This window comes from Felis catus, chromosome A2, assembly GCF_018350175.1.
Source record: "Felis catus isolate Fca126 chromosome A2, F.catus_Fca126_mat1.0, whole genome shotgun sequence".
Classification (NCBI taxonomy): Eukaryota; Metazoa; Chordata; class Mammalia; order Carnivora; family Felidae; genus Felis; species Felis catus.
In genome coordinates this window covers 116,664,164-116,682,537 of record NC_058369.1, presented here as the reverse complement: position 1 = coordinate 116,682,537, position 18,374 = coordinate 116,664,164, and the positions used below count along the sequence as shown (strand labels likewise).

The window sequence follows — 18,374 nt, the reverse complement described above, 5'->3', positions numbered from 1 at the left end:
AATACTTAAATGTTTCTTAGCTAACACATCTCCACAATTAAAATAAGCTTACTGATGAGGGTTGTGTGCTCATGCAGTGAGGACATGATGCCTGTTCTGTGAGACAGCAGCTCCAACAGTTGACAAGAAGCCCAAGGAAGGAGTCAAGACTAAGACACATAACCGTATATATTTGAAGTGGTAAGGCAGGACGGTTCTGTGGCGCGGTTCATGAATGGATCACTTAGTAAACTAATGAAAGCCGATTGTTAATAACTGATATACGAACAGGAAGATCAGTTTTAGATTTTATAAAGGCCAATTAATGAAACACTTGCACAGATGAAAATGGAAGATGAAAATATAATTTATATGTACTAGAAGCAGACAAAAAGTTGTCTACTAAAAAGAAAACCTGCACGTACTCCACAACTTTGAGAATTTGTCATCTTTGAGGGGCAATGTTCTCTCACTCACTCTTCTCTCTTTCTCCCTTTTTATCACCACACCCTGACCACTACAGAATAGTTTTCTTTATACTTTTGCTTTTCCTCTCAATTTCTTTATTTTACATAGAGTAGCTTGTATACAAGGTATACTTCACTTATATTTTACTAAAAGACCAATGTTTAGATCAACACCAAACTAAGATGGGTTAAGGTTCTTTCAAAGTATCTTTCTCCATCAGTGATATGTTCATTCAACTTTTATCTTTATATTCCAATGAATTATTTTGCACTGTTTAACAATAACACCAAATAAAAAACTTTGCATACCTTCACTCTAGAATTTCAATGTTTTCCACTTATCATTATAAAACTATCCTAAAACCTTTTCATATATAGCTGTTTGTATGTAGGGCAATCTTTACCTCTAAGCAAGGATAAAATTATTCTAAAAGAAATAACTCCTAAGTGACTTTTTCTTTGCAGCTAAGAATTTTATTTAAACAAACTTCTTGCATATAGAAAAATTAGAAAAGGCTCAAATGCTGCCAGAAAAAAAAAAATCCTGCATAAAAAAGTTAGAACAGATGCAAACACTATCAGAGAAAACCTAGACTCAAGAACTAGCTCAGCCCAAACCTGGGACATAAAGCATCTTAAAGCACATAAAAATCCCTGTTAAAAGAAAGTACTTAGGAAATCACATCAAGAGGCTCTCACAATTTGGAAACAGTGATCCCTCAAGAATTAAATTAATGAGAGGAAACAAAAGATACACAAGGTTAGTAGAAAAAAACTACCCTAAGAGGGGTAGAACTACTGGAAATATTTGTCTAATTAAAGTGCTTAAGATATACCCTTAGGATAAGAACATAATAAGGAAAATAGTGACAACTGTACTATAAGCAGTTGAAAAAAAGTATGTTAACAGCAAGACAGTATCTGGTCAATCCTACAAAAAAAAAAAAAAAAAAAAAGAAATTGATAGGTTTCTAAAATTGCCCACAGGAGAATTTGCCTACTCTGTATTCCAGGATTTCTCAATCTTGTCACTACTGACATTTTGCAGTCAAATGCTCTACCACTGAGCTATACCCGACACTACTGACATTCTGATATTTCCTTGTTATGTGGGGTTGTCCTATAAATTATTTAGCAGCATCCCTGGCCTCTACCCACTAGACACTAACAAGCATCCCCACTCCCACCTCCACCCCAAATGTGACAATTAAAACTGTTTTCAGATATTACCAAATGTCCTGTGGGAGGCAAAATTGCCCCAGAATCAGTTGTATATTTTAAATAACGCAAATAGATGCACAAAGCTAATACAGTTTGATATTTCTAACATAAAAATCATCCAATTTTCTTGCTCACCTAGTAAATGTCTCATAATAATTTAGCTCTATACAGAAAATAAGTACTTGGTATACAGTGTTTAGTGAAATAAAAAAAAAAAAATGTCAGAGAGGAAAACCCATGACCATACTTTACATGTGTTATCTAATAGTAAAAATCAAGTCACATACTTCTCTCATTTGCCCACAACTTCTAACATTGTTTTAATGTTACATTGTTTAATGCATCTTTCAAGCATTTGAATACTTTTAAAATGTTTTAAAATTCTTGAATATTCTTATAATTTTCCTATCAGTATCTTGATTTCCTTTTTAACTTTTAAAGCCTATTTATTATTGAGAGACAGAGACAGAAATGTGAGCGAGGCAAGAGCAGAGAGAGAGGCAGACACAGAATCTGAAGCAGGCTCCAGGCTTTGAGCTGTCAGCACTGAGCCTGACACAGGACTCGAACCCATGAACCGCGAGATCATGACCTGAGCTGAAATCACGAGTCGGCCGCTTAACCAACTTAGCCACCCAGGCACCCCTAAGCATCTTGATTTTCTACGTTTCCCTTTTCCCTAATATTTACAGTTCCTTTGCCCCTCCCTTCCATGACAACCACATAGCTCACCCATCATCCTTACTGTAAATATCTTTCCTTTGAACTTAACAGTATTTTATGCAGGGATAAATGAAATGTGACTAATACCCAGGTAAGTGATTGCAAAAGACATCTCCATCCTTTAATAATAATAAAGCGGTCAAATATAGTTAAGAATAAATTGCTTAAATCTAAGGAGTACAAAAAGTTATTTAAAAAATAAGAACCTAAATGAACCTTTAAACAAGATCAGGGCTTACCTTGGGAAAAGATCCCCAAACCCTGAAGATCCAGGGACTGTCCTTTGCCTAGGAATTCCTTGCAAACTTCAAGACACCCCTTTATGTCATTTGGACACAGGGAACTCATAATTTCCCTGTATCCAACTCTCATTCCTCATTCCTTCTGCCACCACTTTCAAGCTCTTATTTCCTTTAAATTATCAGTCCAAGAGGGGTGCCTCAGTGGCTCAGTCGGTTAAGCGTCCGACCTCCACTCAAGTCATGATCTCACGGTTCGGTTCGTGGGTTTGAGCTCCTGGTCAGGCTCTGTGCTGACAGCTCAGAGCCTGGAGTCTGCTTCAGATTCTGTGTTTCCCTCTCTCTCTGCTCCTTCCCCACTTGCTCGCTCTCTCTCTCAAAAATGAATAAACATTAAAAAAAAGTTTTGTTTTTTAATTATAACTGCAAGTCTCTTTCCACTATTCTCTTCTTCACTGTAACTCACCCAGCACAAAACTATCACACAGATCATGTAAAAATGTCATTTTTTTTTAACGTTTATTTATTTTGGGGACAGAGAGAGACAGAGCATGAACGAGGGAGGGGCAGAGAGAGAGGGAGACACAGAATCGGAAACAGGCTCCAGGCTCTGAGCCATCAGCCCAGAGCCTGACGCGGGGCTCGAACTCACAGACCGCGAGATCGTGACCTGGCTGAAGTCGGACACTTAACCGACTGTGTCACCCAGGCGCCCCTAAAAATGTCATTTTAACGACAATACTAGATTAGAAAATTTTATTATTATCTGGGAATGTTTAAATTTTTCTTTTAAAAATCTAGCTTTTTATCTATTCAGCCTAATTCCTCTATTCTCTAATATAAACTATTCTAACCATTGTTCTTTTTTACTTTGTATATGCACAAACACATCTCTTCCTACTTAAATGCCTTCACTGATGTTACCCCACCCAACAGTGTTCTTTTTTTCTTAGCTATTCAATACCTAATCAATTTATAACACACTTCTTGCTCTTTTAGAATCAAAGGTTCAGAGCTGAAAGGACTCATCTCAAAATTAATTCAATTAAGTGAGTAGCAAAGTCCCTCCCTACAGATGAGAATTTCTTTTCCTAAACTTCAAACTCTTTCAGAACTTAGCTGCACATGATAAAATGCTATTTATATGGTAATTTGTGCTTCCTAATTTCAGTAATAAATATTAAACACAGCCTATGAGCATGGGACAATGTTTGGCTGAGCGGATGCAAAGACAGTTTCTTTCTTCACATAAACCATATACAGTAACCTTTTTATTGTGTGAAATTCCAGTATATACATATATACACACATTTACTTTCAGTGAAAATTTCTACTTGACTGTAATGAGTTCTAAGGTGCTCTTTTTGGAGGTATTTTGGGAAAAGGGGGAACTGCAGGTTTGGAAGATAAAAGAGAAGGGAAATAAAGAGACGACAGAGTAAGAGAAGGTATTTTCAGTGTGCTCTTAGAAGAGACAGAAGAAGGAGCAAAACAAATTTCCAGCCTTCAATCTGAAAAGTCTTTGGGGAAGGAGAGAAAGGATATGAGAATGAGAAGGACAAGCCAAGTCAGTGTTACATTATGTTATGTTCTGATGAGTGCTAGCATGAAATTATCATGGGTAGAACTATAAATACCCACTCAGCTCTAGCAAGCTGAGTTAAATAAAGGTTACTAAAAGCTTATTTTTTTAATTTAAATATCCAAGTTATGCTATCTCTAGAACAAACAGTTGGAACTACAAGTTGGAGTAACTTTTAAGTGAAAATAAGAAAGACACTTTTTTATAAGACACCCTAAAAAATGCTTAAAAATTTTAAGAACTGCCCAGCCCATTCCCCCTAGATTGGAAATCTGAAAAGTTTCTTTCAAGAAAGTAGGAGTAAATGGAAAATAACTATATAGTACGTGGTATTTCCAAATTTAATTGCATAAAATGTTGATAATCTGTTTGATATATTTTATTTAAGGTTTTAATTGGATGAACATTACAAGTCTATAAAGATTTTTAAAGGGTTCGTTCACAATCACAAACTCCTTAAACTTATTTCCCCCATAACATCTTAAATTCCTTCAGGGAGTATCTGTCTACCTTTGGATTTTCAAGAACCTAATGCTAAGAATGATGAGGGCATCCAGGGATGACTTTACCTACTTTTGCCTTAATAGGTGTTCCAACCTTAACACATTGTTTAAAGTTTTTTTCATTTATCCCCCATTCCAAAAGATTACTCATTTGAGAAAGAAAATGAAAAACATCTGAATCAACTTACATACAAATATGCATGACCATTGTTTAATTTCTGAAATAAGGAACTTGAATGAATTAAATTTCTTTAACTCAGTTACCTACATTTCTTACATCAAAGTCCCAAATAGAAGGGCATTTACCAGATGAATAAAAAGGTGTATAATTTTATGTAATGCTAAATTTGCCATAAAACATTTTATATGTACACGGACATATATATTCTAGGTAATACAAAAAGACAAATCCACCTGAAGACAGCCACATTCATACAAGACACTAAAAAATTCCTATTATGTGATAATGAACAATTAGGAACATATTACAAGCACGGTCATTCTCTTCGTTCAAAAAAAAAAAAAAAAAAAAAAAAAAAAAAAAAAAAAAACAGGCTACATTACCAAACACTATTTACTTCTGTAGACTTTTAGAGGGAAAGCAGGAGGAAAAATAAGGGCTATGTGAGTTTTATAAACTCTTCAGATTATGTTGGAAGGATCTTTGAGTTCATACCTTCATCTTGTAAACACACTTAAATGTCATGTAAAAATAAGACTTATTAACTTTAGTTAACAGCACATAATTCATTGGACTACTTTAAAAGCAAAGCTCTTTTAAAAAAATATTTACTGAATGAGACATAGCTCATAGCAGAGTGAAAAAAAAAAGTTATGAATCAGGCAAAGGCAACTGAAAACATTATTCAACAAAAATTTTTCAGTGTACATATAACACTGAACCTAATGGTAGGTGATGGAAAGGATACTGACATTTACTGAACACTTAAAATGTACCAGGCTCTGTGCTGGACACTTATATTATCTAATTAAAATCTTATAGTAACACTATAGATATTCTAACCTCTGTTTTAGAGACGAGGTATATTGAGTTCAGTGGTAACACGAGATATGTCTGCCAGCAAGCTTACTGTCTGGTACCAGGTAAAGCTCTGTGTCCTGAGCAAAGTAAAAGAGCTGGAAGTTAGAAAAACTGGGATTACAACCCATGTCTCAAGCTCTTTTGCCACGCTGATAATAAACTATATAAGCAGTGAAAATATTTCGCTAATAAGCAAAACTCCAAATAATAATGAAAAGCCAAAGTTTCCTTTAGTAAAAAAGTAACCCAAGCATTAGGTTGGTAATAACAATAAAGTATTTATAGTAACATCCTATAATTTATAAACTGTAATTACAGTATTAAAACAGAATTTTCTACAACTTCCAAAAATTTGGAAGCAACTAGGATATGAGTTCTCATCATACTGCCAGATTAGAAGCTATGCAAATAGCTGCAATGGAGAGTAGTATTCCCAGTATCTTGGGGAGCTGTTACTTAGACAAAACAGAATTTCTTTATATATAACATATTACACATAGTATTACTTCTATTACATATATATGTGCGTGTGTGTGTGTGTAAAATACATGCACACACACAATTGTATTTAATACAAGACCATGGAGTTATATTGTTCTTCATATGAAAATCAAGTTAAATGCTTTGGAGAGACCCGAAGAAAGCAAATGACCAAACAACAACAACAAGAAAACCAAGAGTGATCTGTATAATTAAACATAAAACAACTATAAACAACTGAGGAGTAATAAAACATACAAGGATCCTACACTCAGATTCTTTCATAAACTTTTAAGTTCTTGCTCCAAAGCTAGGAATTGGTGATAATGCACTAATCTATAGAAGAATGATGACCCAGGGCTCCAGGCAAAAGATACATACTCAAAGAAGACTGGCACATGAATGTATATTTATATTTTTTTTTTCAACGTTTATTTATTTTTGGGACAGAGAGAGACAGAGCATGAACGGGCGAGGGGCAGAGAGACAGGGAGACACAGAATCGGAAACAGGCTCCAGGCTCCGAGCCATCAGCCCAGAGCCCGACGCGGGGCTCGAACTCACGGACCGCGAGATCGTGACCTGGCTGAAGTCGGACGCTTAACCGACTGTGCCACCCAGGCGCCCTTGTATATTTATATTTTTAAGTAAAAATATATTAAACTACATGTGAATCATTTTTTAATGACCCCTCGCTTAAGTCAACTTTCAATCAACCACAACCACCACTAGTCATAATCAACTCAGATTAGGGGGTTTTACTCATAACATGTGCTGATACAAGTATATAGCTTTTTTCAAGAATGATAGATACACAAGAAAATCCTGGCAATAGTTAACTTTAAAATAGTGTCTCTCAATCTCAGCACTATGACATGTAGGGTTGGATAATTCTTTGCCATGGCAGTCTGTCCCATACACTGGTGGGCCAGGCCCATCCCTGGCGTCTGGTGAGTGGCCTCCCAGTTATAACAGCCAAACGTCCCTGGGGGAGTGAGAAGGCAGCAAAATCTATCCCTGGCTAAGAAATACTGACTTACAAAGAGAGGGATGGAATGGGGCATAAAGACTTTTACCAGCACTCCTTTTCTGGACTACTTAAATTATTACTATAGCAGGCTGAATAATGGTCCCCCAAAGATACTCAGGTCTTGGTCCCTGGAACCTGTGAAATGTTACCGTATTTGGAGAAAGAGTCTGCATATGTGATTGGAAATCCTGTGACATGGAGATTATTAAGGATCATTATGTGGGCCCTAAATGCCATTATATGGGTCTTTATAAAAGAAAGGCAAAGGGAGAGGTTTCCTTCTCTCATGCACACAGAAGGTGGTAAGAACGGAGCTAAGAGACTTGAAATACTGCCCTTGAAGACTAGAACAATGCAACCACAAGCTAAGGAATGCTGGTAGCCATCGGAAACATGACAGAGGCAAAGGACAGATTCTCCTCCTGAGCCTCTGAGGGAGCACAGCCCTGCTGACACACTGATTTTGGCCCAAGGATACTGATTTCAGACCTCTGGCCTCCAGAAGTGTGAGAGAATACATTTCTTTTGTTTTAAACTTATTAAGTTTATGGCAATTTCTTATAGCAGACACAGAAAACTGACACAATCATATATAAGAGTTTTATTTTGATTTTAAAAATCTGTTTCTGATGAGCAGATGAAATGTGTGGACAGCATTTAGCATAGTCTTAAAATATAATAAGCATTCAATAACATTGTTCATGCCACTGACACTATGACTAAGCTCCAAGCTCTTGGTACTAAGAAGAAAAATTAAGGATGTTCAAACAGTAAAACTGGGCATACATATGCACAAGGCTCATGTGAGTGAAAGCACATAAATCAGCCACTCATATGATGTGTTCTTGACAGTTATGTAAGTGTTGTGCTACAATCTGTCCTGTACTGTAAAGATAAGTTGTGCATGAGGCCAGCCAATGATAGCTTCTTGGGAGAGGCAAGCTTGAACATTTATTAGTAAAGAACAAACAAGGCTACAAAGGGAAGAGTATGAAAGTGAGCAAAGCAATGGAAACCAATTTGATGCTTGTAGAGATATCAATCTGACTAAAGTAGACATCATGGTAAGAGACCAAATTCTAGGGTTAGCGTTATGTAAATGGTATAGGACCCTAAAAGCTATGCTGATTTGGTTATTAAAGAGAATATTTTACAGAATGTATTATTTTACAAATATTGGCTTTCAGTGACTTTAAAAATATAAACATAATCTGGCCCTACACCAGACCTACTAAATTAGAATCCTTTGGTGTAGAATAACTCTAAAGGATTTGACGCCTGCTAAGGTGGAGAACCTCTGTACCAAAGTCAAATCATGATAAATGACCTACAGAATAAAAATATTATAAAGTATATATCATATCCTTGAAGTATGTACTCAGCTAAACTAGCTTAGCATTTTCCTAGGTGAAAATTCTTCCTAAGATGTAGCCCCTCTGGGTTCTACCACATACTTTCTCTAAACTAATCCCTCAACACTTTTCCTTTCCTAAGCATATGCCCTTGATCTGCTCAGTCATTTCCCTATTTTCTCACAATTTTTTCTAGAAAAATTCCATGCATCTTAAGCTGCCCTACCCACTTTTAATATCTAATCCAACTAAGATCTGACAATATTTTATAGAACAAAAGAACCATGTAAAAGTAAAGTTCCATTAATGTATTAGAAACAATTTATGAAACTGTCCTATTGACCATTTATTATAATAAAACCTTAAGTACATTTATCAAGTGAAATTCTAAATCACTTTTTACAAAAGATTTCCAAAAGCATAAAATTATGAAGGGAGTCTATGAAGAGCCACAGTTCACTTGAATCTACTTAAGTGTTTACTAAGTAGTTAACAAAGTGCTAGGCTCCGAAAGATACAAAGTATATGAAAATCTCAGTGATTTGGAAACAAACTTGAGCACTAGAGTAAAAGATAGGGGTGATCTGGAAATAGAAACTGAATATGATCCTAAAAGGAATCTCCTTTGTTGGTGGCGGGGAGAAGGGTAGTGATCTTGTTGGCTTTACCCTAGCCTGGGCTTGGTTTCATGACTAAAGCTAAATATAAAACAATGCAAGTTAGAGTGCAGATAATTAAGTTGTACATTCTTTCCTCTCCCATAAATACCTACATTAATTTATGCATATTTCCAGGTATTTCTATTTACCTCAGTACTCTTCAGAAAGTTCAATCACATCAAATTCTATTCATTTATATTTCCACCAGCAACAAAAGAGAGCACCTTTTAGTGTCTATCCTCCTCAAAAGTATTATCAAATTCTTTTGGTCTAATTTCTGAAAATTGTATCTCATAGTTTTAATTTAATTTATATTATGTATGAGTTTGAATATACAGTAAAACCTCGGTTTGTGGGGCGCCTGGGTGGCGCAGTCGGTTAAGTGTCCGACTTCAGCCAGGTCACGATCTCGCGGTCTGTGAGTTCGAGCCCCGCGTCGGGCTCTGGGCTGAGGCTCAGAGCCTGGAGCCTGTTTCCAATTCTGTGTCTCCCTCTCTCTCTGCCCCTCCCCCGTTCATGCTCTGTCTCTCTCTATCCCAAAAATAAATAAACGTTGAAAAAAAAAATTAAAAAAAAAAAAAAAAAACCTCGGTTTGTGAGCATAATTCGTTCTGGAAACATGCTTGTAATCCAAAGCACTTGTATATCAAAGCAAATTTCCCCATTAGAAATAATGGAAACTCACATGATTTGTTCCACAACCCAAAAATATTCACATAAAAATGATTACAATACTATAATACAAAATAATAAAGAAAATACAAAATATAAAGAAAAATAAAATACACTTCACTTACCTTTGACAACCTTTGTGGCTAGTGTGAGGGAGTCAGGCAGGATGACTTTCATTATTATGTATGGAATCACTGATGTCTATTAGCTCAAAGGAATCTTTTTCTTTTCATGCAGCTTTAACAAGGAACCTATCCCATGACACTTGCTTTTTGTCTCCTTTTGAAGATTTCGCAGAAACGAGACATTGTGTCGTCGTTAAACAGATTCATCACTTGTGCTGCTACAGCCTTATTGGAGTGATGCTTTTCTACAAAATTTTGCACTGTTTCCCACATTTTACACATCTCCCTAACCTCATTTGAAGTGAGGGATTCCACCACCTTCTTTTCCTCTACAGATGAGATGCAGACAGAAAATCTTCTTATAAAATCTTACAACTTCAGCCACTTGCATACCTCGTCCGTACTTCTTGATGATTTCCCTCTTAACTTCCATCGTAGTCATCTGCTTCTTCTCACCGGTAGCCTTTCTTATCAACCTTTTTCTGCATGGGGGCCATTTTATAGACTTGCACAGATGTTGACTACAGTAAAGTACTAATAAACTCTTGTCATTTACTCTATTTAATGAAACTGGCAATAAGGCAGCAAAGGGTCTATGCCTGCAGGCAGCCTGACCTAGAATGAAGGAGAAAGCTTCATTCCTAAGCTTACTCTTGTACGCAAAAGCAAATGACTGTCCATAGGTTCTGTGAAGTGACAAAAAATACACTACTGCCAGTTGAGGGCACCTTCCAATGTTCTGAAAAATCAATGATTTCTGCCAAACACCGCAGCCTGAGACCAAGTATCTGAGCATGGGAGATGATCACTCATAATCCCAAAGCGAGCGAGAGAAGAACCATTGGCTCAGTTGTGATCGTGTGACATTCGGTGTCACGTACTAGTAATGCAAGACATCACTAGTTTATCAAGTTAAAATTTATTAGAAATGTTTGCTGTCTTGTGGAATACTGGCAGAACAAGTTACTTCCAACCCAAGGTTTTACTGTCTGTGCTTAGGAATCATTCAGATTTCCTTTTCTGTGAATTATCTGTCTATAATCTTTGCCTAACTTTATGGTTGTTCTTTTTCTTATCGATTTACAGATATTCATTATATATTAAGGAAGTTTGCCTTTTGTCTGCAATACAAGTTGCAAATATCTTCCGCAGCTCCTATATTACCATCATGCTGTGTTTGATCACTCCTTTCCTTCACGTATATATATTGTCCTCAACCAAACTATAAATTCCTACCATGAAAGAAAGGACATTTCTTCTGAATATCCCCACAACAGTGCTTTTCAGATCTTCTAACTTTATATACCAGCAAAATTTAAAAGAAGGGAAACCAAACTTCTAGGGGTAGTAAAGGGTGAACATTAATTATCCTTGTGGCATCTACTTGGGCTGTCTCTCCAATCCCTTTTCACATGGTTACAGCAAATGCCACCAAGTTCTAATAGTACGACATAAGTCGTGGAACTGGGGAGAAATGTGTACTAGATGAATCTCTTTCCTGTCATCCGGGATGGTACTGAGAAAACTCAGGAGATGCTGCCAGCCACGTATTCCATTAAGAGGATGAAAAAGTGATCCTCCACAGCAAGAGAAGAAATGAAGCAAATGTGCATGAGGAATAAAGAGATGAAGTGTATCAGTCTGGCACCAGATGGAGTTCTTTGTCTCAACTTTTGGATTTCATCAGATACTCCCTGCATTTTTATAATAAATCTTACCCCTGTTTATACCAGTTAGATGAATTTCTATTACTTAGAGCCAAAAGTAGCCTACCATCTACTCAAATCATTCCATAAAGGGACATTTTAACACCAAAAGCTGAGTAAGGAGAGAACCTCAGATTCTTAAAGAGGGAATATTTATTTAATAGCAGCTGTGTGCCAGGAACAGGTTTAAGTCCTTGAAATATAGTTAAACAAAAGAGATACAATTAGTGTTTCCATGGGGCTTACAGTCTAGTGAGAGTAGACAGATAATATAAAAATACAATGTCAGATAGTGATAAGCAGTTGGCAGGAAAAAAAAATTTAAAGGTAATGAGATAGAAAGAAATAAGGATAGTGTTATTCTATGGGGTGGTTAGATAATACTGCTTAACTGAGAAGATAATATTTGAACTGAAACTTGAAATGATGAAAAGGAGCCAGTCATGTAATGTTTTAGGAAGAGAATTCCAGGCAGAGTGCAAAGTCCTAAGTTAGGAACAAACCATTACATTTCTGGGACAAAAAGTAGGGCTATGTAGATAGAATATAGTGAATAAGGAGGATGTTAAAGAAGTGGTAAAGGAGTAATCTAAGAAGAAGAGATATGAGATGGTGAAGTACATAGGGATGAGTTCATGTATAGGAACTAGTAGGCAGGAAAGGATTTGAAAATAACAAGCTTTATGAAAAACACACTGTATTTCTCATATTGTCTTGAATCATTGATAACTTTAACAAAACAGGCCTTTAGAAATCACCATCCCCAAGTACTCGACACAATCTTGAAGTTAGCTAGAAATGAACACTTCCTAAGCAGAAAATATCCTGTTGAACATTTTTTTTTTTAATTTAGGACAAAAGCAAAGCCATTTAAAAAGAAGAATCTAGGATGATAAAATTATAAAGACTACTCCACATTCTATCCTATTTACTATGATCAAGGATGTACAAAGGTCTTAGTTAAGGAAGAACATAAAAATTTAAGTTCTTTCTAAGCTACAATAAACATAACATCCTTCACTATTACTAAATTGGACATTGCCTAGGTTAAATACTATCGGAGGAGAAAAAGTAGACACCAGGCTTCTAAGAACAGCCACAGCATAATTTAACAAAGTCATCAAAGTTGTGAATTTTAATCTTATCTTTACTACTACAAAAAAAGGAAGAACTTCACCCTTTGTGGTGAAATTGGGTACAAGGGGTGCCTTAATATCTCTTCCTCTGAAAGCTTTTTAAAATAGAAGACCAACCTGTTTGAAGAGGTTCAGATATGGAACACCTCACAGAAAAGAGTTTTCTCTAGATCCTTCCAGACAACTTCTGTGTAAACTAGGCAAGTAATCAAGCCTACATGGCTACTAAGATTAACGTCAGTTAAGTCAGGCTTTGAAAGCTCTAATGTACTCATGAATCTCATCTTTCATGATGTTAGTTAGCCCACTTAACAACAGACCAAAAAGTAGACTGTTAATAACACAATCTATAAAGAGAGGTACTTTGCGAGTGTGGTGTGAGTTAAGAAAAAAAAAAAGTCATTAGACACCTTGATCAAGACTTGATTCTAAGCACATCCTCCTCAACACGTTGCCAGGAGTTTGGCAAAGTGCCCGAGATGATTAGCAGCCAGTGTACGTAAGGGAGTGATATGGTCAACCTAAAGTGTATAGTCTCCCCCCAGTGGTCATAGACAAATAAGAAGAGTGGAGAAATCATTGCAGCTTCTGTGAGAATGATCACAAGATTCACTATGCAGAAACTGGTTGCTACAAAAATGAAAGAAAATCTTTAATTCAAAACTAGCAACCTATCAGTAAAGAGATATTTTATGTTTATATGTTCTTATGATATTCATAAATGTGAAGCCTAGTTTTGGAAGTAAAGAACTGACAGGTAAAATAAAAGTAGCATCATTTTTCTCAGTATAATTTTTTAAGTAATAAACAGTATCTTCAGACAACCCAATATTTGTGTTATTTAAAAACAGGCAGGTGTTCATTCTTCCTGAAAAAAATAGCATATCCCTTGTAAGTCAACCACATTTACCCGAAGTAGAGTTCTGATATAATTTAGTCACTTACCAAATAAATTACCTTGGAAAAGAAAATTATCAGTGTTATATACCTAATGTCTACTCTGCAAAACACTCTTTCAAAAACCACCCAGAACTACTATAATTTATATAAAGTAAGTGATGTAAAACATACAAATGGGTCCTCTTGTTTCTTTGAATATTTATTTCCTTGGTGTTTTTACAATTAGATAGCCTTTGACTAGCACTTACCCTGTATTATTTGCAACTCTCAGTAATAATTTGCTGTTACTCCCTTTTAACAAAGCTTCGACGTCAAAAATGTCAAAGGTATTTAATTAAAGCATCTGCTGTCTTCTAACCATCAATTATTAAAATGGTAAAATATATCTTAAAAATATAGTAAATACTCAACTTCAATTTAAAAGGAGCCTTTTTAAAAGGTAACACAATTATGGTTGTCTTGGTTATCCCAAGCTAAAAAGAAGGGGAGTGGGGAAGGAGGGAGAGAAGCAGGCGGTGTAGTCTTCTGGAACAATTTCAGCCTGAAATGAGACTCAGGAAAAAAGCAAACTGCTCCCTCAAATGTTTAAGAAAAATATGATTCATTTCTAAAAAATCCAACAGTTGGCTCTGAGAACAAAAAAGGAGTCTGTCTTATATAGTGCTACCAGACTTGCTTAAGCACCTTAATTTTATTTAATCTAGAATGTAAAACAATTCATTAAAAAAAAATTCCAGGTGAAAAAGGAATTGAGTAGCATCAATGAGGACACACGGATGGACGGATGGACACACGCACACACCCGTGGTGTTTTTTTCATAAAGATATTTACTGTGTAACCCCAAAGGACAAAATAGAGCAATTAAAAGTGTTACCATTTGAATATTATGTAACCCTAGTCTAAAATAAAAGAAACATGGACCTTAAAAAGTAACATGTAGTGCAAACATATAAACAGGTATTTAAATATATGATAGATTTCCGATACAAATGACCTCAAAATGACACAACCCACAAAAGTTCTTTGTTTACTGTAAAAAGGCCTCAGAAGATATGACTACAATCAGGCCTCATACCTTACCACAACTCCACAGTAGATACCTAAAATAAGCATTTATTACCTGACGTCCGTTGTTATACGTATGTACCGCAACTATCTCTGCATTGATAGTTACCTTGCCTAATATATTCGACATACATAAGTTTCCAAACGACCATTTCAAAGATGCCAAGGATAGAAATGGCTGCTAAACCATACTCCAATTGAAGAGCATTTTTACACACCTCAAATGTTGTGAGCCAGATTACAAGAAGACTAATTCAGGAAGCATAAAGTAAAATTCCAACAATCCCCCAAGGCGTAGGAAAGAGTAAAACGTGGCTAGCTTCTTGACCTTAACAAGCTGTTTACAAGTAATGCGGAGAATTTTCTGAGCTTCCCCATCAGCCTTCAATTCCCTTCCTCGCCTGCCCCCAGCCCCCTTACATAAATGCATGCCCCAAGTGATGGAAGTTTAACGGCTATAATCTCCAACTGTAACCTCAGGAGCTGGTGAGATTGAGACTAAACTCCCAATAAAGTGTTAAAAAAGTCCTTCGGGGGGGGGGGGGAGGGAATTCACCAACCAATCCACATCCTGCCATCATACTGGCCTGTTTGAGCCCTCAATCGACTCCCTAGGGGCCCTTCACCCCGCCAAAAAAAAAAAAAAAAACCCAAAAACAAAAGACACCAGCACCTTTCTGGTTCCATATTAACGTACCGAGGATCGAAAAACACTGCCTCAGCAACGAACGCCTCCGGAGCAGCGTGTGCACGGCCCACAACCACTTTGACCAAAGGAGTCTCGTGCCACGGAAGTAGCAGCAGTAGTTGCAGAAAGCCTCCTCCCGCAAGAACTTGGGGCTCGGGAGCACGCCAGAAGCCGGCGGAATCGCCCCCTCTCGGCACTGACCCCGAAGGTGTCAGTCACAGCAACTACCGCCCCCGGCGCGGCTCTCCATTCATGCCTTAAACGCCACTCCCGCCGCAGAGGGTGTCGGCGCCCGCGCACCGCTTCCAGAGCCCGGAGGGGGCCCTGCGCACCCCCAGCCCCAGCCTTGCCCCAGGCGGGGCCGCGCCGGGGAGCGCGTGGAGAGAGCTGGGCGCCGCGCGCCGGCAGGCAGCATGGGCCAGACACGTTGCCGCGCTCCGGCCCGCCCGCCCGCAGCCCGGGAGCCAGGGGCCCGGCAAATCGCGCCCCTTCTGCGCCGGCCGGGCCGGGCCAGGCGCGCGAGCAGCCCTCCCCGCCCGCGCCGCCTCCGCCGCCCGGGCCCCCGGCGCGCCGAGCCCAGGTGCTGAGGGGGCGGGGCGGGCCAGGGTCCCCGCGTGGCGCACGGCGACGAGCAACAGGGCGCCCCCCGGCCGGCCGCGGCGCGCGACGAGACCGTTACCCCAGAGGCATGGGGGCCCCGGCAACTCACCGGCTCGCACCTCGGCCGCCTCCGCGACGCCGCCGCTCCCCTGCGCCCGCCGCCGCCGCTGCTCTCCCTCAGCCGCAGGCGCCGCCGAGCAGCCCCATCTACAAACTCGGGGCTCGTAGTTGGGAATTGGAAATGCTGCTCTCACTCCTCTCCGCCTCCCCTCCCTCCGCCCCCTCCCTCGCTCCCCACTCCGCCCCGGCTACGGTCGCCGGCGCCGCCACCGCCACCACCGCGCGCTCGGCCAACCTCCCCTCAGCCGCCCTCCTCCCCCTGCTCCTCGCGCCGCCGTTGCTGCCGCCGCCGCCGCCGCCGCCGCCGGGGCGCGCTCCTCCTCGGCCTCGCGCGTGCGCCGGACGCCGGGGAGCGCGCGCTCGGGCGCGAGGAGGCGTCGCCGCCTCCGGGAAGCCGGGCTCCGCCCCTCCGGCCGCGGCGCGGTGGCCAGGTGGAGCCCCCCTCCGAGCGCCGGCAGACAGCACCCGCGGCGTCGGGGCCTGACGGCGCCGCCTGCGCCCGGCCTCCTCTCCTGGGTCTCCTGGCCCCGGCCCGGAACCGCGCCCGCAAGAGGGTCGGTCAGATCCAGTCGGCGCTGTTCTTCCGGGCCGAAATCGCCGCTGTCATTCAGCATTTACTAACAGGCAAGGTACTTCATGGGACGTACAAGAGGCTCCTCCCTGTCCTTTCCAAGAGTTTACATGAAAAGAACCCAGTCTTGGGGCACAAAGGATAAACAGACTCCCGAAGGAAAGCCTCTGGAGAATCTCCTCCCTTCCCCTTCACACACCCACCCATGGTTCTGATGCGTATTTAGCAGAGTCTACAACGCTGATGGTGTCCTTCGTGAATTTTTCTCCCGAAGGCCCAGCCGGGGAGAGTGATTCACACCCGAGGAAATGGACTGGCACGAGCCCTTTTCATAGAACCGAGGGTCTGGTATCCCGTGATAACTCCCAGAGCTGGCTTTGCTGGACATTCCCAGTTCACCAGTTGTTCAGCTCCTCCCAAACATCTGGCTTCTCCAGACCTTGGAAGGGGCAGCTACGCCATCCTTGCCACCTCAACTCTGACTCTGCATGGAGGATGGTGAACTGAGATGAGTGTCCGGGGGTGAGATGACACATTTTGACAGGAGCGCAGACTGAATTTTTCAGTTGAAAGGAACTGAGCAATGCAGTGCAGCAGAGGCTCTGGCTAGAAAAACACAGCAAGGCAATCAGAGAACTTCTGATTCCTTTAACATCTAGCTCATCCCGAAAGATCTCTGTGAACCGTCAGACCTGTGATGGGGGCTTTTGAAAAGCTGTTAGCGTTTTTCCTAAAAAAAAAATTTTTTTACAACATATTTACCGCAGCCCTTTCAAACCGTGAATGTAGAAAGTGCAAGTAAAACTTGACATGTGAGGACTATCACATCAGGAGCCCTCCTCAATGCAGCCTTTCTTGGCTTCTCTTGGGCTCGTTGCACAGTCCCGCACGAAGCAGGATAATATGTAACAAATGTTTGCAGACTGAGTAAATGCATCATGGTCCTTCGGACTCAGAGATGGAGTTTCAAACTATATAGGTTCCCCCCCCCCCCCACCGTGAGTGTGGTTATTATGAAAGAGGGGGAGAGAATACTATGGGTGAGGTGTATTAAGAAGGCCTAGTTCCCTACACAGTGGTTTTTCTCCTTAGCCTCAACCAAGCACTCAAAGACTAATTTACTTTTCCAGTAGGATCATTAATTTTACAAACCAACATGCAAGGGGAGTTTGTCCAGTATTGAGAGCCTCCTTTCCTGGAACAGCAAATCCGACGAAGGGAAACTGGAAGCATCTAAGGGGACCTGAATGTACTAAAGGGTACAGAGTGGCTTTGGACACATGTTGTGTTCCCCTCCCTGTAATCAGGCCAGCTATATGAAATCAAGTAGAGTGGCTGGTGTGCCCAAGAGTGAGGCAAGGTGGAGGCGGAATGGAAGAATCAGGTGTCTCTTCTCAGAGACTCAGCATAACTTTCAAGTCTTCCTTTTCCCCCTCACTTGCTTCCCACAGGATACCTAATGGCTCATTCCTGCTGCACCCCACCCAGGCCTCTGAACTTTTATCCTCTTCTC

At 40.0% G+C, this 18,374-nt stretch overlaps 1 protein-coding gene across 4 annotated transcripts in view; it reads right to left on the bottom strand.

Moving 5' to 3' along the window:
- PALS2 (protein associated with LIN7 2, MAGUK p55 family member) overlaps window positions 1–16,397 on the bottom strand; it is a 107,514-nt gene extending 91,117 nt beyond the window's left edge. The window contains exon 1 of one of the 4 annotated variants that reach the window (XM_023250444.2): window positions 16,280–16,397. The gene's annotated coding sequence lies outside the window, so the exon portion shown is untranslated. Of the gene's footprint in view, window positions 1–5,738; window positions 5,987–15,100; window positions 15,325–15,579; window positions 15,706–16,279 lie in introns of those variants that run through there. The other 3 variants (XM_023250445.2, XM_023250446.2, XM_006929253.5) reach the window with 3 other exon arrangements.
- Window positions 16,398–18,374: the final 1,977 nt, after the last annotated feature.